General features: G+C 38.2%; 1 protein-coding gene across 5 annotated transcripts in view; it reads left to right on the forward strand.

Annotated features, from left to right (window-relative positions):
- Positions 1–23,468, forward strand: part of FAAH2 (fatty acid amide hydrolase 2) — a 112,308-nt gene that overhangs the window by 76,218 nt on the left and 12,622 nt on the right. Inside the window, exons 5-6 of one of the 5 annotated variants that reach the window (XR_014835497.1) lie at positions 15,033–15,086; positions 15,545–16,833. The exons of 1 other annotated variant lie outside the window; for it this stretch is intronic. The gene's annotated coding sequence lies outside the window, so the exon portion shown is untranslated. Of the gene's footprint in view, positions 1–15,032; positions 15,087–15,544; positions 16,834–23,468 lie in introns of those variants that run through there. 3 more of the 5 variants (XR_014835495.1, XR_014835498.1, XR_014835496.1) reach the window with 3 other exon arrangements.

Here is a 23,468-nt window from a genome sequence, read left to right on the forward strand (position 1 = left end):
ATTTTTCTTGTTATCATAATCGAGGTCTTTTGTCAGTTTTTTGCAAATTTTCTGTGTGAATAGTTTTACATGTAGTTGTATTTTCAATGTATTTGTGGGGGTAGGTGAGCCTTATGTTCTGCTACTCCACCATGTTAGACCTCTTGGCTTTGTTTTAAAGTCTATTTTGTCTGATATGATTATTGCAGCCCCCACTTCCCTGTCATTTCCATTGGAATGAAATATTCCATAGCCTCACTTTCAATTTATATGTGTCATTTGCCCAAAGGTGGGTGTCTTGCAGCATATTGTAGGCTCTTTTTAAAAAATCCAATTCCCCCCTCTATTTCTTTTGATTGGAGCATTCAGTCCATTGACACTTAAGGTAATTATTGATAGATATGCATTTATTGCCATTTAAACCTTGTTTTTCAGTGGATTCTATGTTTCTCCTTTGTTCCTTTCTTTTTTTTTTCAGTTGGATGATTTTATTTTATATTATGCTTGTGCCCTATTTTGTTTTTGTGACTGTTATGTTTGTTTTGTATTTCTATATGCCCCCTTTCAAGTGTGTTAACCCTTTCCTATATCTGCTTGCTTAAAACTCATAATCATATAGGCTCAAACATATTTTTTAAAAAGGAATCTATATTTCCTCACTCTCTGTATCCACATGTTATGATTTTGATGTCCTTTTTTTACATCTTCCTGTTTATCCTTTTGCTGTTCCTTGTGTTTATCATTACATTCACAGTTTATTTTTTCTTTTGGATGTGTATGCTGACTTATTTAAGTAATTACCTTCCAAATGTGATTTCCTCCATCTTACATCTTCTTTCTTTTTTCCTATTTAGAGGAGACCTTTTAATATTTATTTTAGAATGGGTTTAGTATTTGCTGCATTCTTTTAGTTTTTGATTGAGAAATTATTTTTTCTCTCCTTCTATTTTAAATGATAATCTTTCTGGGTAAAATATTCTAGGTTGATTTTTTTTCCCTTTTAGAATTTGAATATATCTTGCCACTCTCTTCTGGCCTATAGCATTTCTCTAGAGAAATCAGCTGTTAACTCATGGGGCTTCCCTTTCATTCACTCTTTGTTTTTCTCTTGCTGTCTTTAGAATACTTTAGATTCTAGGCTCTAAATCTACATCTAGAATAAGTCTAAATCTAGAATCTAAATTTACATTAACTTTTGCCATTTTTATTATTTGTCTTGGTTTAGATTTGTTTGTGTTCAACTGGTTTGGGGCCCTCCATGCTTCTGGTATCTGAATATCATTTCCTTCTTTAGATTTGGAAAGTTTTCGGCCATAATTTCTTCAAATATATTTTCAATCCTCTTTCATTTATCTTGTCCTTCTGAAATCCCTATTAAGCATAGATTAGCATGCTTTTTGTTACCTCATAGATTTCTTATGTTGCTTTTTTTTTTTAAAATTTGGCTTTCTGTTTACTGTCCTGATTGAGAGATTTCCATTATTCTCTCTTCCAAGTCACTTATTCATTCCTCTGCATTATTCATTCTAATATTCAATGTTTTTAACTCATCTTTCATCTTTGCAAATGAATTTTTAAATTTTCCTTGGCTACTCATCACAATTTCCAGTCCTCTTTTAAAGGAATCATTGTTATTGTTGATATCTATTCTTAATTCTCTCAGTATTTTCATACATCTTTTGAGCTCAATGTCTAACTGACTGCAGAGCTCTCTTTCATTGTTTGCTCCTTCAGGGGAATTCTCCTGTTCTTTTTACTGGGAGTGGTTCTTGGGCTTCTTCATTTTTATTACATTTTTCTTATTCTGTGAGTTTAGGTTAATCAAAAAGAAATAATCTACTGTAGTCTTGGAGGGTTATTTTTATGTGAGAGCATCCCTGGGTAGCTTGAAAGAGTTTATGTTTTTGTTTTTTGTTTGTTTGTTTTTGTTTTTGGGGGGTGTTTTTGGTGTGAGTGCTGCTTTTGGTTTGATTCCTTGCTCTTTCTTCATTGTGTGCGGATGGTTACCATCTTGATAGGGGATTTGCAAATGTTTGGCCTGCATATGCTTCCAGGGAAGTGGGAGAAATGAGCAGTGCCTACAAGCAGCACTTGGTTGCTAGGCCCTTGTCAGTGTGAGGACCTTGGTGAAGGTGGGGTGTTAGGCTGGTGCTAGTTACAGTGTCCTGGACAGTGGCTGTGACACTCAGGAATGTGGGGCTGGGGCCCAGAGACTGGCCCGGGTAAAGATGGGGCATGTGCATTCCCTGGAAATTGAGGGCAACAAGTGGCATCCAGTCACAGAGCTCCTTGCATCAGCAACCCCTGAGGTGACTGGGGTCACAGACAGAGCCTGTTCACAAGACCCTTAATAGTGGTGTCCTGTGTCCTCTTCAGGAATCTGAAATGGCAGCAGTGGTTTGCACCCACACCCAGTAGCCAATTCAAGAGGTGCCCGGCTGTCCAAGAACCTGAGCATGCAGAGAAAGATGTTCCTATGTTAATTCCAACCCTTCTCCTCTTATCCTCCCCAACAATGGCTCCTTGCTTCTCCTGTGGGCTCAGGCCTCCTCCTGCACTCCCTTGGTTGTGGTGCACTCTGCCCAGCTCATGGCATACACTCTCTAGCCCCCTTCCAGGCTGTTTCCATGCAGCCAACACTTGACCTCTTCCTGGAACTGACCTTTGTAGTCTGAGACTCAATGCCCAGCCCCTTCCCAGGTGTCTCAGGCAGTGGTACTGTTGGTCTGTGTAGCTCTCTCTCTGCATTACCCTGGCTGGCTACTGTGCTTTTCTCTAATGCTTTGAGGTTCTTCCTACATTGCAGCTGATTGCTCCATCAGTTAGGTAAACTCCTAGGGTTCGGAATCCTTTCCTCTTTCACAGTTCCTTCTCAGGACTGTTCATTCTCTCCTGATTCTCCCCTTATCTCTTACTTTTGTTCTACACACTTATGTGGAGGGTTTCTTGCCCTTTTTGGAAGTCTGAGGCCTTCTTTCAGTGTTGAGTAGATGTTCTGTGCAAAGCATTTCACAGGTAGAGGGTTTATTTTTTTAATGTGTTTTTGGGAGAAGGTGAACACCAGGTTTTACTCCACCATCTTAATACCACCCATAATATCTCATTTTTCATTTATAATTTTATTTATTTGTGTCTCTGCTCTTTTGTTCTTGGTAGGCCTAGCAAAAATTGTGAATTTTATCTTAAAAACTTAATTTCCTTGATCTTTACTATTGTTTTCTCTTCTGTATTTCACTTATTTCTGTCCTGTCCTTTATTTCCTTCTTTCAGTAAGGTTGGCCATACTTTATTTGTTTGTTTGTTTTCTTTTGGGTATAAAGTCAGGTTTTTAATATGACATCTTTCTTTTTCCTCAATATTTCTTTAACATATGCATTTATCACTATAAAATTCCCTCAACATTGCTTTTTACTACATCTCATAATTTTTATGTTGTATTTCCATTTTCATTTGTTTCAAGACATTTTTGATTTCCCTTTTGATTTCATCTTTGAACCATTTGTTCAGAGATGTGTTGTTTAATTTCTACATATTTGTGAATTTTTCAGTTTTTCTTATTGATTTCTAATTTCATACAATTGTTGTCATAATTGGCACTTTAATTTCAGACTTTTAACATTTGCTGAGACTTGTTTTGTGATCTATAATCTATACTGGAGAACACTTCATGTGTGCATGAGAAAAATATGCCTTCCATTCATCTGCTCATGTTGGATGGAATATCCCCTCCATGTCTGTTAGATATAGTTGGTCAAAATATGCTTCAAGTGTTCCCTTATTGATTTTACTTTTGGATGATGTATACATTTTCAAAAGTAGAATATTCAAGTCTCCCACTCTTATCTTTTACTCTTCAAATATTTAATATTTTCTTAATATATTTAAGAGTTCCAATGTTATCATATACAGATTTATAAATGTTTGCCTTGAAGAGATGATCACTTTATCATTATAAATGACCTTCTTTGTCTCTTTTGGCTTAAAGTCTATTTTGTCTGATATAAGTAGAGCTACACTTATTTTGTGGGGTTTCTACTTGCACGGAATATATTTTTTCTTAGCTTCACCTTGAGCCTCTGTGCATTCTCCAAGCTGAAGTGAATGTCTTGTAGGTAGCAAATAGTTCTTTTTCTTTTCCTTTTTAGGTCCGCATCTGAGGCATATGGAAGTTCCTGAGCTAGGGATCAAATTGGAGCTATGGCTTCTGGCCTACACCACAGTCACAGCAATGCAGGACCTGATTCTGCACCTGCAACCTACACAGCAGATTGTAGCAATGCAAGGTCCTTAATCCACTGAGCAAGGTCAGGGATTAAATCCACATTATCATGGATACTAGCTGGGTTCTTAACTTGCCTAGCCACATTGGGAACTCCTGGGTTTGGGTTTTCTATCCATCCAGGCTCTCTGTGGCTTTTTTGAGGGGTAGGGCTTTTTTTGTCTTTTTAAGGCCACACCTGCAGCATATGGAAGTTTCCAGGCTAGGGGTCGAATCACTGCTATAGCTTCTGACATATGCCACAGCCACAGGAATGTGGGATCTGAGTTGTGTCTGCAACCTACAACAGAGCTCACAGCAATGCCAGATCCTTAACCCACTGAGCGAGGCCAGGGGTTGAATCTGCATCCTCATGAATGCTAATCAGATTTGTTTCCACTTAGCCACGACAGGAACTCCTCTCTGTGACTTCTGATTTGAGAATTCAATCCACTTATATGAGTAATAATAGCTAAGTAAGGATTTGCTGTTGTCATACTGTTAATCGTTTTATGGATATTTTTACTTCTTTATTCCTCTCTTCCACTCCTGCTGTATTCCTTTGTGAATAGAAGATTTTCTATAATGGTATACTTTGACTTCCTATTCTTGTCTTGTCCATTGGCATGAAATACCTTTTCCTATCCCCTCATTTTGAATCTATATGTGTTCTTTGCCCAAAAGTGATTCTCTTTTAGACAGAATAATGTAGGTTTTTTGCTTTATTATCCAATCTGCCACTCTGTGTCTTTTGATTGGTACATTCAGTCCATTGACATTTAAGGTAATTATTGATAAATATGTATTTATTGCCATTTTAAACCTTGTTTTTCTGTTGACTCTATGTTTCTCTTTTGTTCTTTTCTTTTTTTGGTTGGGTGATTTCCATTTATTTTATGCTTGCATGCTTTTTCTTTTTAGTTTTTGTGAATGTAAAGTTTGGTTTTGATTTGTGGTTGCCCTATTTTATTAAGTATGTTAACCCCTTCCTGTATCTGCTTGCTTTATCCTGATTGTCATATAGGATCAAAAACATTCTTAAAAAAAGACATTTGCTTACTTTCCTTCCCCACATTCTATGATTTTGAAGTCCTTTTTTAACATCTTCATGTTTTCCTTATATTGATCCTTGTGTTCATTGTTGCTTTTACAGTAGATTTTTATTTTTCCTTTTGGATCTGTATACTGGCTTATTTAAGTGATTGCTTCCCAATTGTGATTTCCTCCATCCTATTTCTTCTTACTTCTTTTTTATTTAGAGAACTCCTTTCAGTATTTCTTTTAGAATGTGTTTAGTATTGCTGTATTATTTTAGCTTTTGTTTGTTGGAGAAAATTCTTATTTCTCCTTTGATTTTATTTATTTTTTATATTTACCTTTTATTTTTTTCTAATGTACAGCGTGGTGACCCAGTTACACATACATGTATACATTATTTTTTCTCACATTATCATGCTCCATCATAAGTGACTAGACATAGTTCCCAGTGCTACACAGCAGGATCTCATTGCTAATCCATTCCAAAGGCAATAGTTTGCATATATTAACCCCAAGCTCTCAATTCATCCTGCTCCCTCCCCTTCCTTCTATTTCAAATGTTATTCTTTCTGGGTAGAGTATTCTAGGCTGCAAATATTTCCCTTTAAGAACTTTGAATATATCTTGCCCCTTTCTTCTGGCCTGTAGTTTTTCTGTAGTGAAATCAGCTTTTAGCCTTATGGGGGTTCCTTATAATTAACAAATTATGTTCTCTTGCTGCCTTTAGAATCCTCTCTTCATCTTTAACTTTTGCCATTTTTAGTATAGTATGTCTTGTTGTAGACCTGTTTGGATTCAACTTGTTCGGGGCCCTCCATGCTTCCTGTATATTGATATCCGTTTTCATTAGATTTGGAAAGATTTCAGACATAATTTCTTCAAATATATTTTCAATACACCCTTCTTTTTCCTCTCCTTCTGGAATTCCTATTATGTATAGATTGGCCCACTTTATATTTTCCCATAGATCTCTTATATTGCTTGCATAATTTTTTATTTGGTTTTCTGACTACTGTCCTGATAGGGTGATTTCCATTATTCTCTCTTCCAAGTCATTAATTCATTCCTATGCATTATTCATTTTGCTCTTTGGCGCCTAGGCTCAGTTTGCATATTTGCAAATGAATTTTCTAATTTTTCTTCATTCCTCCTTATATTTTCTACTTCCTTTCCAAAGTAATCTGCATTATTGTTTACATCCACTCTCAATTACTTCATATTTACACTTAATTCCTTCAGTATTTTCACTATTTCACTTTCTTTTGTTTTTTTTTGTTTTTATTTTTTATTTTGTTATTTTTATCACATTTTAAATTATTATTTCACAAATAGAATTTTTCCACTGTACAGCATAGTGACCCAGTTACACATGCATGCTTACATTCTTTTTTCTCTTATTATCATTCTCCATCATAAGTGACTAGACATAGTTTTCAATGCTTAAAATCAGGATTTCATTGCAAATCCACTCCAAAAGCAATAGTTTGCATCCATTATCCCCAAGCTCCCAATCCATTCCACCCCCTCTGCTCTCCCTAGGCAACCACGAGTTTATTCTCCAAGTCCGTGATTTTCTTTTCTATGGAAAGGTTCATTTCTGCTGTATATTAGATTCCAATTATCAGTGATATCATATGGTATTTGTCTTTTGCCTTCTGAATTACTTCACTCAGGATGAGAGTCTCTAGTTGCATCAATGTTGCTGCAAGTGGCATAACTTTGTTCTTTTTTATCTCTGAGCAGTATTCCATTGTGTGTATATACCACTTCTTCCTAATCCAATCATCTGTTGATGGACATTTGGGTTGTTTCCACGTCTTGGTTATTGTGAACATGAACATGCAGGTGCATGTGTCTTTTTTAACAAAAGTGTTGTCAGGGTATATGCCCAAGAGTGGGATTGCTGGGTCATATGGTAGTTCTATGTATAGTTGTCTAAGGTACCAGCATAGCGTTCTCCATAGTGGCTGTACCAGATTACATTCCCACGAACAGTGCAGGAGGGTTCCCTTTTCTCCACACCCTTTCCAGCATTTGTTATTTGTGGACTTCTTAATGATGGCCATTTGACTGCTCTGAGATGGTATCTCATGGAAATTTTGATTTGCATTTCTCTAATAATCAGGAATGTTGAGCAATTTTTTCATGTGGTTGTTGGCCATCTGTATATCTTCCTTGTAGAATTGTCTATTCAGGTCTTTTGACCATTTTTCCTTTGGGTTGCTGGCTTTTTTGCTGTTGAGTTGTATAAATTGTGTTTATATTTTAGAGATTAATCCTTTGTTGATTGCATCATTTGAAGCTACTTTCTCCCATTATGTAAATTGTCTTTTTGTTTTCTTTTTGGTTTCCTTTGCTGTGCAAAACTTGTCAGTTTGATTAGGTCCCATTGGTTTATTTTTCCCTTTATTTCTGTTGCTTTGGGAGATTTATCTGTGAAATAGATATTTTGCCTATGTTCTCTTCCAGGTTTGATGGTGTCTTGTCTTATATTTAAGTCTTTCAGCCATTTTGAGTTTATTTTCATGCATGGTTTGAGGGTGTTTTCTAGTTTCTTTTCCTCATTTTCCTTGTAGTTGATTTCCAGTTTCATGCCAGTGTGGTCAGAGAAGATACTTGAAATAATTTCTATACTCTTAAAATTTGTTAAGGATAGCTTTGTGCCCCAATATGTGATCAATTCTTGAAAATGTTCCATGTGCAGTTGACAAGAATGTGTATTCTAATTTTTTTGAATGTAATGTCCTGAAAATGTCAATTAACTCAATATTTCTAATGTTTCCTTTAGGATCCCTTGCTTTATTTATTTTCTGTCTAGAGGATCTGTCCATTGCTGTGAGTGGGGTGTTAAATCTCCTACTACACTTGTATTCCCATCAATTTCTCCTTTTAATTCTGTTAGTATTTGTTGGAAGTATCTGGCTTATCCTATTAGGGGCATGTATAATGATTGTAATGTCCTCTTCTTGAATGGATCCTTTAACCATAAATAGTATTCTTCTTTGTCTTTCTTTATGACCTTCATTTTAAGGTCTACTTATATTTCTTTCATGTTTTTTCGTTCGGTTTTCTGTCTGCTGTCTTGATTGGGTGATTTTCATTATTCTATCGTCTATGTCACTAATTCATTCCTCTGCATTATTCGTTCTGGTCTTTACTGCCTTTAGCTTGGTTTGTATCTCTGCAAGTGAATTTTCTAGTGTTACTTGGTTCCTCCTTATAGTTTCTAGTTCCTTTCTGAGGGAATCTGCATTACTGCTCATATCCTCTCTTAATTCCTTCAGTATGTTCACCATCACCCTTTTGAACTCAAAGTCTGTCAGACTGCAGAGGTCTGTTTCATTGTTGACCACTTTAGGTGAATTCTCCTGTTGCTTTAACTGGGAATGGTTTCTGAGCTTTTTCAAGCCTGTGTTTTACATTTTCTATGAATTTGGGGAAGCGAAACTGTAGTTTGGCACAGTCCAGGGTGGGCCAGCATGGGTGGCTCTACACAGGTGGGGAAGGGTGCTGGGAGCATGCAGCAGAGCTCAGTGGGGCTCCTCGCCTTGGGGGATGGGTGGGGTGTTGTGCCTGGAATGCTCTGCTCTCTGAAATACAGCAGACAAGTAGTTTTCTATTGGCCTGCCCCTCCTCCTCTACCCCTCCCAACAATGGCGGCTTGTCTTCCTGTAGGTCAGGACCTTCTCCCAGGTTCCCTCTGCCATGGCTTTCCACTCCTGAGCCCTTAGGGTATTGCTCCCTCTGCCCATGGTGCACCCCTCCCTAGTCCCTTAGGCTGTCTCCACACTGCCAACTGCAGCCCACTCCCCAGGACTGACCTCTGGAGCCTAAGTGCCAACCCCCACAGGAGCGTCTCAGGCTGTGGTGTCTGTGCCAGTGGTTCATATCACCTGTGCATCTCTCACTCTGCTTTTTGGTTCTCAGTCCAGCTGCTGCACTTTTTTTGACTTCTTGGAGTTCCCTCTGACTTGTCTGATCTTGTGTCAGTCAGGTGGCTTCCCAGGGTGTGGGTTCCCTTTCTCCTTCACAGCTCCCTCTGGGGAGTGCTAGTACTGTCCTGATTCCTTTTCTTTCTCTTTTTTTCTTCTGTTCTACCCAGTTATGTCAAGAGTGCTTTGCCCTTTTTGGAGATTTAAGTTCTTCTGCCAGCATTCAGTTGATGTTCTGTGTTAATTGTTTTACATGTAGATTTTTTTTAATGTGTTTGTGGAAGAGGGTGAGAGTGTCCTCTTACTTTTCCACCATCTTTCCTCCTATTTCCCTTTTGAACTCAGTGTCTGTTAGACTGCAGAGATTTGTTTCATTATTTGCTTCTTCAGATGAATTCTTCTGTTCTTTTAACGGGGGATGTTTCCTGAGCTTCTTCGTCTTGCTTATATTTTTCTTTTTCTATGAGTTTAAAGAAACCAAACTGTAGTCTTGGAAGGCTATTTCTATGCAAGAGAGCTCCTTTGCATTTTGTGGGGGGTTACTATTTCTTTTGGCATGGGTGTTTGGATATTTGCTGTCTCTTTCTTTGGTGTAAGCAGGCTGTTATCCCCAGTGTGCTGAGTGTGCTTCCATGGAGGCGGCAAGTTGTAGGGCTTGTAATCAGTGCGTGGTTGCTGGGCTCTTGACAGTAGCAAGTACCTGTAGGAAAGTGGTACTCCTAGTTCTAGGGCCCTGGGAAGTGTTTTAGCTCATTTTTCAAATCTAATGAGCTTTAGGTAGATTTAGGAAGTACCATGAGCATAAGGCAGTGGCAGTGTCCAGGTGTGTGAGTTCCTAGGGTAGTGAGATCAAAATCAGGTGGTGTTCAGTCACAATGCACTCCTCTGTGGTGCCTTCTGATGTGATTGTGGCCACAAGTGGTTCCTGTTCATGGAACCTTAGTTGTGGCAGGCTATACCCACCTTTGGAATCAGAGAGAACTGCAATGTTTGCCCCCACCACCTGTGTACCACACAATAAGCACCCTATCCCACTTAGCCCACACAGGAGGTGTTGCACAGGCTGATCCTAGTTGCAGGGTCCTGGAAATTGACAGTGATCAAGCATGTGGCTGTGACAGCAACAGGGCTGGTGTATTCCCAAGGTAGTGAGAGCAACAGTGGGTGGTTCTCAGTTGCAGTTCACTCTTTCTTGCCAACCTCTGAGGTGACTGGTCAGTAGATAGAGCCTGTTCACAGACCCCTAGTGGTGGTATTCCTCTGGTTTCTGAAATGACTGCTGTGGTTTGTCTCTGCCACCTGTAGGTCATGCAAGAGGCATCACAACATGTTTACCCCCACTTCTGCTGCCCTTAGACCACACAAGAGATTCCTGGCCACTGTATCCCACACAAAAAGTGCCCAGTCTCCTGTACCCCTACAAATGACCTCTTGCCCCCTGTAGCCTGTGCCAGAGGCACCACACCCTCTGAGAGCCCACTCGAGTGCTGAGATATTCTTATAGTGGTTATCTATAGTGGTCCAACCCTCCTACTCTTGCCCTCCCCAACAATGTCCCTTTGCTTCTCCTGTGCCCAAGACCTCCTCCTCAGTTTTCTTGGCTCTGGCATTCTTCTCCCCAGCATGTGAGAAACTGCTTCCTAGCCCCTCAAGCTGTCCCCACAAAACCAGTCCTAGTCTTCTTCCCAGAACATACCTCCAGAGCCTGAGTCTCAGTGCCCAGCACCTGCCCAAGTGTCTCAGGCTGTGGTGTCCAGTGGTGTGGTGCAGATGATCCATCTGGCTTTTACCCTTCTTTGCTCTCCTCAGTCCATCTGCTGTACTTTTCTCAGTGACTTTGAGGTGCCTCTCCCTCACAGCTTATCTCCTCATCAGTTAGGTGGCTTCCCAGGGTGTGGTTCCTTTTCTCTTTCACAGCTTCCTCTAATTAATGCTAGTCCTGTCCTGATTCCTTCTCTCTCTCTCTCTCTTTCTTTGTTCTTTTGTTCTACCCAGTTATGTGGAGGTTTCTTGCCCTTTTTGGAGATTTATGTTCTTCTACCAGTGTTCAGTAGATGTTCTTTGTGAACTGTTCTACATGTAGATGTGTTTTTTTGATATGTTTGTTGGAGAAGAGGAGTGTGACGTCTTACTCCTCTGACATCATTATGTTGCCACGTAATCTTCTATTTCTTTACTCAAAATCTTATTTTTTATTTTATTTTATTTTATTTTATTTTATTTTATTTTATTTTCCCACTGTACAGCAAAGGGGTCAGGTTATCCTTACATGTATACATTACAATTACAGTTTTTCCCCCACCCTTTCTTCTGTTGCAACATGAGTATCTAGACATAGTTCTCAATGCTATTCAGCAGGATTTCCTTGTAAATCTATTCTAGGTTGTGTCTGAGAAGCCCAAGCTCCCGATCCCTCCCACTCCCTCCCCCTCCCATCAGGCAACCACAAGTCTCTTCTCCAAGTCCATGATTTTCTTTTCTGAGGAGATGTTCATTTGTGCTGGATATTAGATTCCAGTTATAAGTGATCTCATATGGTATTTGTCTTTGTCTTTCTGGCTCATTTCACTCAGGATGAGATTCTCTAGTTCCATCCATGTTGCTGCAAATGGCATTATGTCATCCTTTTTTATGGCTGAGTAGTATTCCATTGTGTATATATACCACCACTTCCGAATCCAATCATCTGTCGATGGACATTTGGATTGTTTCCATGTCCTGGATATTGTGAATAGTGCTGCAATGAACATGCGGGTGCATGTGTCTCTTTTAAGGAGAGTTTTGTCTAGATAGATGCCCAAGACTGGGATTGCGGGGTCATATGGAAGTTCTATGTATAGATTTCCAAGGTATCTCCAAACTGTTCTCCATAGTGGCTGTACCAGTTTACATTCCCACCAGCAGTGCAGGAGGGTTCCCTTTTCTCCACAGCCCTTCCAGCACTTGTTCTTTGTGGATTTATGAATGATGGCCATTCTGACTGGTGTGAGGTGGTATCTCATGGTAGTTTTGATTTGCATTTCTCTTATAATCAGCAATGTTGAGCATTTTTTCATGTGTTTGCTGGCCATCTATATATCTTCTTTGGAGAAATGTCTATTCAGGTCTTTTGCCCATTTTTCCATTGATTGATTGGTTTTTTTGCTGTTGAGTTGTATAAGTTGCTTATATATTCTAGAGATTAAGCCCTTGTTCGTTGCATCATTTGAAAATATATTCTCCCATTCTGGAAGTTGTCTTTTTGTTTTCTTTTGGGTTTCCTTGGCTGTGCAAAAGCTTGTCAGTTTGATGAGGTCCCATGGGTTTCTTTTTGCTCTAATTTCTGTTGCTTTGGGAGACTGACCTGAGAACATATTCATGATGTTGATGTCAGAGAGTGTTTTGCCTATGTTTTCTTCGAGGAGTTTGATGGTGTCCTGTCGTATATTTAAGTCTTTCAGCCATTTGGAGTTTCTTTTTGCACATGCTGTGAGGGTGTGTTCTAGTTTCATTGCTTTGCATGCAGCTGTCCAGGTTTCCCAGCAAGGCTTGCTGAATAGACTTTCTTTTTCCCATTTGATATTCTTGCCTCCCTTGTCAAAGATTAATTGACCATAGGTGTCAGGGTTTATTTCCGGATTCTCTCTTCTGTTCCATTGGTCTGTCTGTCTGTTTTGATACCAGTACCACACTGTTTTGATGACTGTGGCTTTGTAGTATTTCTTGAAGTCTGGGAGAGTGATGCCTCCTGCTTGGTTTTTGTTTCTCAGGATTGCTTTGGCGATTCTGGGTCTTTTGTGGTTCCATATAAATGTTTGGATTGTTTGTTCTAGTTCTGTGAAAAATGTCATGGGGAATTTGATAGGGATTGCATTGAATCTGTAGATTGCTTTGGGTAGTATGGCCATTTTCACAATATTGATTTTTCCAATCCAGGAACATGGAATATCTTTCCATTTCTTTACATCTTCTTTGATTTCTTTGATTAAAGTTTTATAGTTCTCGGCATATAGGTCCTTTACCTCCTTGGTCAGGTGTATTCCAAGGTATTTGATTTTGTGAGGTACAATTTTAAAAGGTAGTGTATTTTTGTATTCCTTTTTTAATGTTTCATTGCTGGTATACAGAAATTCAACTGACTTCTGAATGTTAATCTTATATCCTGCCACTTTGCTGAATTGATTAATCAGTTCAAGGAGTTTTGGGGTTGAGTCCTTAGGGTTTTCTAGGTATAGTATCATGTCATCTGCATACAGTGACAGTTTGATCTCTTCTCTTCCTATATGGATGCCTTTTATTTCTTTTGTTTGTCTAACTGCTGTGCCTAGGACTTCCAAATCTATGTAGAAGAGCAGTGGTGAGAGTGGGCATCCCTGTCTTGTTCCAGATTTGAGTGAGAAGGCTTTCAGTTTTTCCCCATTGAGGATTATATTTGCTGGCGTTTATCATAAATGGCTTTGATGATATTCAGGAATGTTCCCTCTATACCCACTTTGGCGAGGGTCTTGATCATGAATGGATGTTGAACTTTGTCAAATGCTTTTTCTGCGTCTATTGAGATGATCATATGATTTTTGACTTTTTTTTGTTAATGTGGTGTATGATGCTGATTGATTTGCGTATGTTGAGCCATCCTTGTGACCCTGGGATAAACCCAACCTGGTCATGGTGTAAAATTTTTTTGATATGTTGTTGGATTCGGTTGGCTAAGATTTTGTTGAGAATTTTTGCATCTATATTCATCAATGATATTGGCCGATAGTTTTCTTTTTTGCTGGTATCTCTCCCTGGTTTTGGAATGAGGGTGATGGTGGCCTCATAGAATGTCTTTGGGAGTATTCCTTCTTCTTCAACCTTTTGAAAGAGTTTAAGGAGGATGGGCACCAATTCCTCTTTATATGTTTGATAGAATTCACCTGTGAAGCCATGTGGTCCTGGACTTTTATTTGTAGGGAGTAATTTTATGACCTCTTCAATTTAATTTCTAGTATCGGTCTGTTCTGTTGGTCTGTTTCTGCTTGATTCAGTTTTCGCAGGCTGTAAGATTCTAGAAAATTCTCCATTTCTTCCAGATTGTCAAACGTGTTGCCATACAGTTGTTCATAGTATTCTCTTATGGTTTTTTGTATTTCTGCTGTATCCGTTGTGATTTCTCCTTTTTCATTTCTAATTTTGGTTATTTGGGTTCCTTCTCTCCTCTTTTTAGTGAGTCTGGCCAGGGGGTTGTCAATTTTGTTCACCTTTTCAAAGAACCAGCTCTTGGTTTTATTAATTTTCTCTATTGTTTTTTGAGTCTCTATTTTATTGATTTCTTCTTTGATCTTTATAATTTCCTTCCTTCTGCTGACTTTAGGACTTTTTTGTTCTTCTTTTTCCAATTTGTTTAGGTGGAGGGTTAAGTTGTCTATTTGGGATCTTTCTTCTTTTTTGAGAAAGGCCTGTATTGCTATAAATTTCCCTCTGAGCACTGCTTTCGCAGCATCCCATAGATTTTGAGAGGTTGTGTCTTCATTATCATTTGTTTCAAGGTATGTTTTAATTTCCTTCTTGATTTCCTCATTGACCCATTGGTTTTTTAGTAGCATGTTGTTTAGTCTCCATGTAGTAGGTTTTTTCTCTTTGCTTATCCCATGGTTGATTTCTAATTTCATGGCATTGTGGTCAGAGAAGATACTTGAGATAATTTCTATGCTCCTAAATTTATGGAGATTCGCTTTGTGTCCCAATATGTGGTCGATTCTTGAGAATGTTCCATGAGCACTTGAGAAGAATGTGTATTCTGCTTTTTTTGGATGTAGTGTCCTGAAGATATCAATTAAGTCTAACTTTTCTATTGTTTCCTTTAGGCTCTCTGTTGCTTTATTGGTTTTCTGTCTAGAGGATCTGTCCATTGATGTGAGGTTGGTATTAAGGTCTCCTACTATGATTGTATTCTCATCAATATCTCCCTTTATGTCTGTTCATATTTGTTGTTTGTATCTGGGTGCTTATATATTTGGGCCATATATGTTGACGATAGTAACATCCTCTCCTTGGATGGATCCCTTAATCATGAAGTAGTGTCCTTCTTTGTCTTTCTTTATGTCTTTTGTTTTAAAGTCTATTTTGTCTGATATGAGCGTTGTGACTCCTGTTTTTCTGTCCCGCAATCAGAGAGCAGTCACTCAAATAAGCCAGCATACAGATTTAATCTTGAACATGCTTCAAACAAAATAAAATTAAAAAGAAAAAAATAAAAAAGTGTCATCAAAACCATAAAATGTGGGCAAGGGATGTTAGGAGGTAAATAACCCTTTTTGTTTGTATGTATGTCTCTCTTCTTAATTTTAATATAGTAATGAAGTGTTTGAACTTACAGGACCATCCGGCCAAAACACACAATTATGGGAAGGGGTTAGCATACTTAAAAAACAGGGCAACCACATGCCAAAACCAAATATTGCATTTGCAAAAAATGAAAAAAAAAAACACTCAAGCAGATAATAACAGGAGACCATCCAACCAAAAAAAAAAAAAAAAAAAGCAAGGAAGAATGGATAACCATAGAATCAACTGGAACACGAGGTTCAAATGGCAATAAATAATCATCTATCAATTATCACCTTAAATGTCAATGGACTGAATGCCCCAATCAAAAGACACAGAGTGGCTGAGTGGATAAAAAGGCAAAAACCTTCAATATGCTGCCTACAAGAAACTCACCTTGGGACAAAAGATACATATAGACTGAAAGTGAAAGGGTGGGGGAAAATATTTCACGTCAAATTCTTATTATTTTCAGTCCTAGAGGTCTTTCATATCCTTGGTTAAATATATTACCAAGTATTTTATTCTTTTTGATGCACCTATAAATTGGATTGTTTTCTTAATTTCTTATTCTGATACTTCTTAATCATTCTATGAAAATGCAACAGATTTCTGTATATTAATCTTGTATCATGAAACATTATTGAATTCGGTTTTTTGTTCTACTAATATTTTTGCTGTGTAAACTTTGGGCATTTGTATGTATAACTATGTCCTTCACAATGGCAACAGGTTTACTTCTTTCTTTCCAATTTGGATGCCTTTTTTTTTCTTGCTTAATTGCCCCCTTAGGTTTTCCAGTATTACTTCAAATAAAAGTGGAGAAATTGATGGTCTTTGTCTTGTTCATGGCTTTAGAGGAAAAGCTTTCAATTTTTCAATGAAGAGTATAATGTTAGTTGTGGGATTGCCATTATATAACTATTTTTATGTTGTGGTAAGTTTCTTCCATATTCACCTTGTTGAAGTTTTTTTTTTATCAGAAATCAGTGTTGAATTTTGTCAAGTACTTTTCCTACCTTTATTGAGATGATTATGATCATACAATTTTTATTCTTTGTTTAATTAATATAGTTTATAATGTCAATTAATGTGGATATTACACTATCACTGCAGTCTTGGAATTAATTCCACTTGATCCTGGTGTATGATATTTTAATGTATCATTGAACTCAGTATGCCAATATTTGGTTGAGTATTTTTTTTGCATCTAGGTTCATCAGGAATATTGGCCTATACTTTTCTTTTCTGTGGAGTCTTTTTGTAGTTGTATTGAAGTATAGTTGAGTTATGATATTATGATAATTTTTGCTATACAATAAAGTGATTCAATTAAACATAGACAAGCATCCATTCTTTATCAGATTCTTTTCTCCTATAGATTACTACAGAATATTGGGCAAAGTTACTTGTGCTATACAGCAGGACACAGGAGGCCAACCATTCCATATACCACAATGTTCCAATGCTAAACCAAAACCCCCAATCCATTCCTCCATTCAGCAATTGGCATTAGTTGGCCTTTTTATGGCTGAGTAGTATTCTTAATTCATTTATCTGTTGATGCACATTAAGGTTGTTTCCTATATAGACATTTCTCCTAAGAAGACATATTGCTGGCCAACAGACAAAGTAAAAAATGCTCAATATCACTATTAGAGAAATGCTTATCAAAACTACAATGATGTACCACCTCACAACAGTCAGAATGGCCATCATTAACAAGTCAGCAAATAACAAATGGTGGAGAGGGTGTGGAGAAAAAGGTACCCACCTTTACTGTTGGTATGAATGTAAATTGGTACAACCAGTATGGAAAACAGTATGCAGGTACCTCAGAAAACTAAATATAGGACCACTGTATGATCCAGCAATTCCACTCCTGGGTATATATCCAGAGAAAACATTCTTTCAAAAAGATACATGCACTCCTATGTTCATCACAGCATTATTCAAAATAACCAAGACTTTTGTGTGTGGGGGGGTTAGGGCCCTACCTGAGGCATATGGAAGTTACCAGGCTAGGGGTTGAATTGGAGCTGCAGCTCCCGGCCTATACCACAGCCACAGCAATGGGTAATCTGAGCCACATCTGTGATGTACACTGTAGCTTGCAGCAATGCCCAATCATTTACCCACTGAGCTATGCCAAGGATCATACCCACATCCTCATGGATACTCGTCAGGTTTGTAACCCAGTGAACCACAACGTGAACTAGAAATTTTAAAATCACCATTTCAATTTCAGTCGTAGTAATTTGTCTATATATATTTTCTATTTCTTCCTGATTTAGTGTTATGCTTGGTTGCTTTTTTTTCTTTCTGGGTGTATCTATTGTAGATTTTTGTTTTCTGCTTACCATGAGGTTTCAATATAGGAGTCTATATATACATATACAAGATGTTTTAAGTTGCTCTTTGAAATTTCAAATGCATTTCAAATATGCTGCATTAGTACTCTTACCACAATTGATGGTTTTGATATCATATTTTTGTGTGGATAATTTCCTCCCTTTACAATATATTTACCTTTACTTGTGACCCTTCTCATTTGTAATTTTCTGTTTTGTAGTTGTGTCCTTTTCTTTCCTAAACAGAGACCTACCTTTAATATTTGCTTTAAACCTGGTTTGGTGGTGTTTAACTCTCTTAGCTTTTGCATGTCTGTAAAGATTTTGATTTCTCCTACATATCTGAATGAGAGGCTTGCTGAATAAAGCATTCTTGGTTGGAGGTTTTTCCTTTCATCACTTTAAGTATATCAGGCCATTCCTTTCTGGCATGTAGAGTTTCTAATGAAGAATCTGCTCATAACCTTATTGGGGATCCTTTTGCTGAAGAATCAGCTCATAATTTTATTGGGATTCCTGTGTATGTTATTTGTTGCTTTTTTCTAACTGCTTTCAATATTTTTTCTTTGTCTTTAATTTTAGTCAGCTTGATTAATATGTGTCTCAGACTGTTCTTCTTTGGCTTTATTCTTTTTTATCTTTTGTCTTTTTGGGGCTGGACCCTTGTCATATGGAGGTTCCCAGGCTAGGGGTACAATCTGAGTTACAGCTCCCAACCTACACCACAGCCATAGCAATGCCAGATCCGAGCTACATCCGTGACCTACACCACAGCTCATGGCAATGCCAGATCCTTAACCCACTGAGGGAGGCCAGAGATTGAACCCACAAACTCATGGTTCTTAGTCAGATTCATTTCCACTGCACCACGATGGGAACTCTGGTTTTATTCTTTATAGGAATGTTTTGCTTCCGGGAATTCACTGATGGGTTCCGCAGGGAATTTTTTGGCTACAATCTCTTAAAATATTTTTTCTGGTCTTTATCTCTTTCATTTCCTTCTGGCACCCCTATAATGTGAATGTTTTTGTTTTTAATATTGTCATAGATTTCTCTTAGACTGTCCTCATTTGTTTTTACACATTTTCTGTTCCATGACATTGATTTCTACCAGTCTCTCTTAATTTTGCTTATTCCTTCTTCTGCCTCATGGATTCTGCTACTGACTCCTATTTTTCATTTCAGTTATTCTATTGTTAACCTCAGTCTGCTTGTTTCTTGTATCTTCTATTTCTTTGTTAAACTTTAAAAAAATTTTATTTTTTCCTCTTTTTTATGAGATCTTGGATCATCCCTACTATCATTATTGTAGTCTTTTCCCTGTAGGTTGGTTCTCTCCACTTCACTTAGTTTTACTTCTGCAGTTTTGTCTTGTTCCTTCATCTAGATTGCATTTCCTTGTCATTTCATTTTGTCTAGCTTTCTGTGCTTGTGGCCTCCTTTCTGCAGGCTACAGGGTTGTAGACTCATGACTCTAGTGTCTGCTCTTTGGGTGAATCTTATTCAAGGGATCATGGCAGGCTTCCTGATGGGAGGGACAGGTGCCTGGCCATTCGTGGGTGGAATTGAATCTGCTGTTTCTCATTGTCAGGGCTGTATCACTGGGTGTGATTAGAAGTGGCTGTGTGTCTGAGTGGACATTAGGCAGTCTGTTTGCTGATGGGTGGTTCTGTGCTCCCACCCTGTTTGTTGTTTTACCTGGAGATTCTCAGATATTGTGCCAGAACCTTGTAGAAGTGGCCAGATTTCTCAAAAATGGCATCCTCAAGGGGAGTTCATGCCAGTGACTATTCACTGGGACCTCACCTTCAGTGTCTTTCCCCACAGTGAAAAATAGCTGACCCCTGCTTACCCAGGAGACCACCAAGACATGCAATGTAGGTCTAGCCTAGATTTTTATGGAGTCCCTGCTCTACCCTGGAGCCCAGAATATATGAAACATTGTGTGCATTCTAAGAAAATAGAGACTCTGTTTACTCCAGTCCTGTGGAGCTCCTGAGATCAAGTCCTAATGTTTTTCAAAGCCAAATTCTCTGAGGGCTTCTCTTCTCAATGCCAGAACCCCAAGCTGAATAAGCTTACATGGGGCTCAGAATTCTCAATTCTGTGGGAAAGCATCTGTGATGTAGTTATTTTCCAGTTTGGAATTTGCCCAACCAGTGGATATGGGATATTCATATTGTAAAAGAGCCCCTTCTACTGTCTCATTGTGGCTTCTTTGTCTTTAGGTATAGGATATATTTTTTGGCCACTTCCAGTCTATTCTGTTGATGGTTGTTCAGCAGTTAGTTGTGATTTTGGTGTTTTGTGAGGGGAGGTGAGCTCAATTATCCCTGCCTTTCCATTTTATCTCAAGTCTTCTGTGGTGTCTTCAATTTTGTTACCAGGGCAATTCTGACCACATAAAATAAATTTAGAATTGTTCAATATAATTTAATTTTTAGAATACATTGAAAAGGTAAAAATAACTCTTCATTAAATTTTTGGTGGATGTTGAGGAGATGGGATTAAGATGGCAGAGTAGTGGGACTGGAGCTCACATTATCCCATAAAAACAACAAAATTACAAGCCAAATGCTGAACAACCTTCTACCAAATGGACTGGAAACCTACAAAAAGATATCCTACTCCAGAGGACAAAGAATGGCCACATCAAGAGGTAGGAAGGGTTATCACACTACATAAGCATCCTGATTCCTGCTGACGGGGGCAGCCCACAGACTGGAACATAACTGTATCACAGAGAATTACCTACAGGAGTGAGAGTTCTGAGCCCCACATCAGGAACCCATGCCTGGGTATCTGGCATTGGGAGAGAGAGCCCCCAGAACATCTGGAAATGAAAGCCAGTGTGGCTTGGGCACAGGAGCTCCACAGGACTAGGGAAAATGGAGACCCCCATTCTTGAAAGATGCAGACAGGCTTTCATGTGCACTGAGTCCCAGGGTATAGCAGAGGCTCCACGGGAATGTGGGTTGGACCAGACTACAGTTCTTGGAGGATTTTCTGGGAAAACAGGGGGTGACTGTGGCTTGTTGTGAGGGAAGGACATTGAAAGCAAATCTCTCAGGAATATTTATCACAGTGTGTTCCTCTAGAGGTGGATATTTTGGGAAAATCTGGCCCAACCCATAAGTGTTGAGAAGCCCCAGGCCAAACATGAATCTGGGTGGGATCACAGACCCATCCAAGAGTAAACTGGCTGCCTAAAGACCCCCCAGGAACACAGCCACCCGACAAACCAGAGGGATTGGAATCAGCCCCACCTATCAGTGGGAAGACACCAGTCCCTCCCATCAGGAAGTCTACAGCAAGCCCCTGCACCAACTTCAGCCACAAGGGTGGCAGACAGCATAGGTAAGAGAGGCTAAAAATCTATTGCCTGCAAAAAGGACACCACACAAAAAACCTATGAAAATGAAAAGGCAGAGAACTGTAACTCCAATAAGGGAGAAAGAAAAAAAATACAGAAAAAGAGCTAAGTGATCTGGAGAATATCAGCCTCCAGGAAAAAGACTTTAGATTGATGATGCGGAAGGTGATGCAAGCCATTGGAAATAAACTTGAGGCAAAGGTTGATAATTTATAGGAAGATCTGAGCAAAGAAATACAAGATTTAAAACTTAGTAAGCAGATATGCAAAATACAGTAACAAACACAAATTCATTAGAAGCAACCAACAGTGGAAGATAGGAGGCAGAAGAACGAATTAGGGAGGTGGAGGACAGACTAGTGGAAATCACTAATGTGGAACAGAAAAGAGAAAAAAGATTGAAAAGAAATGAAGAGAGTTTCAGAGAACTTTGGGACAACATTAAACACACCAACATCCATATTATACGGGTGCCAGATGGAGAAGAGAGAGAGAAAGGGACAGAAAAAGTCTTCAAAGAGATAATATCTGAAAATTTCCCTAACATGGGGAAGGAACCACTCACTCAAATCCAGGAATGACAACGAGTACCATATAAAATAAACCCAAGGAGGAACACCCCAGGACACATATTAATCAAACTGACCAAAATTAAAAACAAAGAAAAAATATTGAAAGCAGCTAAGGAAAAGAAACAAATAACATACAAGGGAAGCCCAATAACGTTATCAGAAGATTTTTCAACAGAAACTCTGCAGGCCAGATGGGACTTGCACAATATACTTAACGTGATGAAAGGAAAAAAATATCCAACCAAGATTGCCCAGCAAAGTTCTCATTCAGTTTCGACGGAGAAATCAAAAGCTTTAGAAATAAGCAAAAGCTAAGAGAATTCGGCAACACTAAACCAGCTTTACAACAAATACTAAAGGAACTTCTCTATGCAGGAACGAAAAGGTCACAACTAGAAACAAAGCTCACCAGTAAAGGCATATACACGGTAAAGATAGGAAATCATCCATGCACAATTATGCTACCAAAATCAGAAATTGTGAGGAGGGTACAAAAGCATGACACTAGAAATGCACTTGCATTTAAGAGACCAACAGCTTAAAACAATCTTGTGTGTATGTTTGCGTATATATATATATATAGGCTCCTATATCAAAAGTTCAGGGTAACTGCAAACCAAAAATCTGCAATTGATACACACACAAATAAGAAAAATCAACTCAAATACAACACCAAAGATAGTCGTCAAACCACAAAATGAGAGAACAAGAGAAGAAGGGAATGAAAAGAGAACAATAACCAAATTCAAAGGAGTTAATAAAAGGGCAATAAGAACATAATATCAATAATTACCTTAAATGTAAATGGATTAAATGTCCCAACCAAAAGACAGAGACTGGCTGAAGGGATACAAAAACAACATCCATATATATATGCTGTCTTCAATAGACCCACATCTCTTCTAGGGACACATACAAATTGAATGTGAGAGAATGGAAGAAAATATTCCATGCAAACAGTAATCAAAAGAAAGCTGGAGTAGCAATACTCATATCAGAAAAACTAGACCTTAAAATAAAGAATGTATAAGACAGAAAGAAGGACATTGCATAATGATCAAAGGATCAATCCAAGAAGAAGACATAATAATTTTAAATACCCATGCATGCAACATAGGATCATTTCAATATACAAGGCAGCTGTTAATAACATTAAAAGGGAAATTGACAAAAACACAGTAATTTTTGGGAACTTACCCCACTTACAGTAATGGACATATCCAGAAAGAAAATCAACAAGGAAAAGAGGCCCTGAATGAATCATTAGACTAGATGGGCTTAATAGATATTTATAGAACATTGCATCCAAAAGCAGCAGAATACACATTCCTCTCAAGTGCACACAAAAAAATTCTCTAGGATTGATCACATTCCGCTGAAAATCAAACCTCAGTAAATCTAAGAAAATTGAAATCATATCAAGCTTCTTTTCCGACCACATTGCTATACAACTGGAAATCAACATAAAGAAAAAAACTGCAAAAAAAACATAAACACGTGGAGACTAAACAACATGCTACTAAACAATCAATGGATCACTGAAAAAATCAAAGAGGAAATTAAAAAATACCTAGAATCAAATAACAACAAAGATATGACACTCCAACACCTATAAGATGCAGCAAAAGCCAATCTAAGAGGAAATTTTGTAGCAATACAAGCCCACCTCAGGAAACAAGA

The sequence above is a fragment of the Sus scrofa genome, chromosome X (assembly GCF_054392235.1).
Source record: "Sus scrofa isolate SSC_HxYL_T2T_F1_AM1 chromosome X, Sscrofa_HxYL_maternal_Yorkshire_Landrace_v2.0, whole genome shotgun sequence".
NCBI classification, from domain to species: Eukaryota; Metazoa; Chordata; class Mammalia; order Artiodactyla; family Suidae; genus Sus; species Sus scrofa.